This window comes from Lycium barbarum, chromosome 1, assembly GCF_019175385.1.
Source record: "Lycium barbarum isolate Lr01 chromosome 1, ASM1917538v2, whole genome shotgun sequence".
NCBI classification, from domain to species: domain Eukaryota; kingdom Viridiplantae; phylum Streptophyta; class Magnoliopsida; order Solanales; family Solanaceae; genus Lycium; species Lycium barbarum.
Genome location: NC_083337.1, coordinates 80,764,218 through 80,768,052, shown reverse-complemented (window position 1 = coordinate 80,768,052; position 3,835 = coordinate 80,764,218). Strand labels below are relative to the sequence as shown.

General features: G+C 36.4%; 1 long non-coding RNA gene across 1 annotated transcript; it reads left to right on the top strand.

The window, feature by feature from the left end:
• The first annotated feature begins 2,186 nt into the window (after positions 1-2,186).
• LOC132640750 (uncharacterized) lies at positions 2,187-3,626 on the top strand. The gene is made up of 3 exons (XR_009582369.1): positions 2,187-2,291; positions 2,636-2,707; positions 3,358-3,626. It is a non-coding gene; the product is annotated as an uncharacterized LOC132640750 (long non-coding RNA).
• The last annotated feature ends 209 nt before the right edge of the window (positions 3,627-3,835 follow it).

Below are 3,835 nucleotides of genomic sequence, written 5' to 3'. Positions count from 1 at the left end.
AATTAAAGAGTTGAATGTGTGTACACCTATGGTGGTTGACTTAAGGAGATTTTTACTCGAAAAGATACAACGTTTATTATATTTATTACTTTTTAGATTCACAAATATGCATTGGGGCTGCAGGAAGAGAGTTAAAATTGACAAAAGTTATTTGGGGTACATAAATGTTGTTCTTGTGTTTAAATCGTTAATATATTAAATACAAGTGTTAGAGGCTCGAAATTTCCGATGCATGGTTGTCTCCGATAGAAAGTAAAAATAGATCAATGTAGACTTTGTAGCTGGTCTATATGTTCATTCAGAAAATCGTGATCGTAGCTTGGGTGATATTGATTGACTTAGCGAGATTGTGTACCTGATTTAAGCTGAACTATTTTTTTAATATATCATACTAACTTATATGGTGTTATGTGTCAGAAATAGTGCAACGGCATGAGATGTCAATATTGTCATGTGTGACAAGAGTAACAGTTCATGGAACGTTTATGTAGGAGCATGTGGATGTGTTCCAGCATCGCTACATGTGAAAGTGTTATGTAGGAGTGTATGGATGTGTTCCAACACCACTGTACATGTGAGAGATATGCAGAAGCATAAGGATGTATTTCTAACATTGTTGTACGTGAGAGCATTATGTAGGAGTGCTTGGAGGTGTTTCAGCTCTACTGTATGTAAGATTGGTAGATATGTTTCGCCATAGGATTGTGGTTGTGGCACTTGGATTGTGCCATCCTTGGGTGCCCAGTCTTAACACTAGTCAGATGGATATTACCTGATAATATGATCAGTTGCTTTTGACCGAGCTCGTGTATGATAATAGTTTACTAATTCAGCATGCAGATCTTGTCATTTTAGATTTTATGTGGATGTTGGAGTCTTACTCTATCAGGTTGGTTGAACACTATAAGTCAGAGTTGTTAGGTCTAGACTTAGATTAGCAAGCCTTGAAGAAAATTGCATTGAATGCGGGAACGATTTTGGATAGCATGGAGTAGACGAAAGTCTTATAGTGATAAACGAGATTGTGATTTGGAGCTTATGAAGGGAGTCTTTTGAAAGTTTTCAACATGAAATGAGTCATGGGATTTAATTGGAAGGGTAAGCAAAGTCCTAGGTAAATGTTGATTCTTGTTGGCTCTTGGATCGAATCAGGTTGGTGGCATATGGACTTGCTTTAGCTTTGTGATTGTCTGTTGTTCAGATCTTGTGTTTCACGTGTCCATACTTAGATGATATATTCATAATGATTGCCACTATTCAGTCCGGAAAAAAAAAAGTGGAGCCAGATGAAAATCTGACTTACAAGAAAGGTTCAATATCTATTGCTAATAGACAAGTGTGACAATTGAGCTCGAGGAAGGTTGCTTAAGTGGAAGTATAGTGTACAAATCATGTCTTTTGAGCCTTTATGAGAATATCGATGTCGTCCTCTAGTTGATTAGTTTGAACTCGAGAAAGTAAAGCTAATGTACAAAAAAAAAAAAATTAGTGTGATATGCCTTGGATAAGGCCAATTTGAAGCAAAACACTTTAAATACAACTCAAAGCAGTTAAAGGCTTTTTCATTTAGTGATCGTGTGTTTATGGAAGTTTCTTTTGACACTAATGGTATTATGTGATATACTGAAAGAAGGATAAGTTGGGTGCAAGCATATTGCTGATAAGATTTTGGGAAACAGGTTGTGGTCGTAGCTAAGAGACTTGTTATGCTACAAGAGGTGCATGTTATATTATGTGAATACGTTCTGAGAGTACATTAATGGTCTGATCCATGTTATTGAGATTGAAATAGTGCCAGTAAATGAGAATCGTTTTTTTTTTTAAAGTTGTTATTCTATATTTGAACATATGACTTTGTTAGCTATGGACAAATAAGTATTTTGCGGTCAAAGTATTATAGTAGAACTATCTACAAGAAAAGACTACTTGAAAGTACAAGCAGGACATGCGTAGTGAATATTCATAACCTGACACTTCCAAAAGGGTGTTGGACACGTTCGAGGACGAACGTTATTTTAAGTGGGAACAACCCCAATTTTAATGGGGGGTTAATTTATAATTTATCAAAAGGGAATTAAGTATTATTGAATAGAAAAGGAAAAGAAAGAAATGAGCCAAGCCCAACAAGGGGGAAAAAAACTAAAGGAGTTTAAAGTCTGATAGTCTAAACGTGAGGAACAAAAATAAGAAAACAGAGATAGAACGCAAAAAGGGAAACGCAGTGCAAGAAAAGAAAAGAAGGGAAGAAAAAGAGGGGAGAAAAATAAGGATTTTCAACCCAAATCATCAAGGTAATGCCTCTGATCTTTTATTTAAGTTTATTATGTAATTATGGATGAATTTTTATGGTGAAAACATGGGGAAATTTTGAGGAATTGAGAAAGTTTAGCCCTGGGTTCTTCAACCTAAATTATTGATTTGAAGGGGCAAACAACATCAAATTTTAGACTTCTATATATTGTTGGAATCGTCTTGTCGAAAGCTTCCCTAAAACATATGTCTTGTTGGGTTTTGAACACATTGACCAGAGGGCGTTTTCTTCCTTTAAAATTTGACTTTAACCGTTTAAGCCTCTAAAAATATAGAAGTGGTTTACCCTAAGGGTTTTAGCCATTCTAAATCCGTTTTTGTGTAGTTTGAGGCAATCTGGAGACTCGAGAACGCAGTTTTGATTTATTGGGAAGTGTGCTTGAATTGTGAATTTGAGGTAAGTGAGACGTTAAGCTTTGAGTACTTGCTTTTCAAAATCCATTTTAAAAATATATTTTGTCTGCCTGGTCCATGTGTTGGGGCGAGCGTGTGCTTGGCAGAATCGGTGGTCCTTAAGGCCAACCGCATATACTTTATTTTCAAATAATCCAAAACTCTCTTTATAAATTATTTTGTGATGTGATATAACTGTGAGCCATGATATTGGGGCATTGTGTATGCTTCCCTTAGCATTGTGTATGCTTCTTGATTATATTGGGGCATTTTGTATGCTTCCCTTAGCATTGTGTATGCTTGATGATATTGGGGCATTGTGTATGCTTCCCTTAGCATTGTGTATGCTTCCTGACATATTTGGCACATTGTGTATGTTGCCGTGGATTCATAGTGTTGACTAATTCTTTAACTGCCACTTGTGACGGTTCGTAGTGTAAATTGTGTTGAGATATATAATATATTTGATTAACAGTGGTTTGGACCTTGGTTGTTGCTATTATATAATGATATATTCATGTGCATAATATTTTTGCGCTTGTTGTGTGTTTGTATTTTCTAACACTTGTTCCAGGGGTATTTAAAGTAGCGGGTCGAGGATCTTACTGGGTTATATTTACATATAGCTCACTCCTTACCTGCATGTCCATGCAGATACTATAGGTGACGACAAAGCTAGTAGTTGACGAGTTTGCTGGAGTTGATCTATTAGTTGAGGTGAGCCGCCGCTTTGTTCGTGGAGGCTGCCAAAAGTGTCGTTATCATCTATTTATTAATGTCTTTTCTTTTGGGGTTTTTAAACCCGAGTGTTTTGTAATTCTCTTAGATGCTCCATGGTCTAGTGTGAGATTTGGGCAGGAGTAATTGATCAATATTCTGAGACACTAGTTATCCGTAATTAATTATCATATTATTTGGGTACTTATTTAAGTTATTAAATGCTGTGAATTTATGGTTAAGCTATGAAAATTTTGGTTCGCCTGGCTGGTGGTGTGTGTTGGGTGCCAGTCACGTCTAAGGGGTATTTTGGGACGTGACATATACGCGCATATATCAGGCGTTATATACGCATCTATATATAGATGCATGACCTTCATTGATAGGCATGAGCATGCGTACTATGCGCCCATAG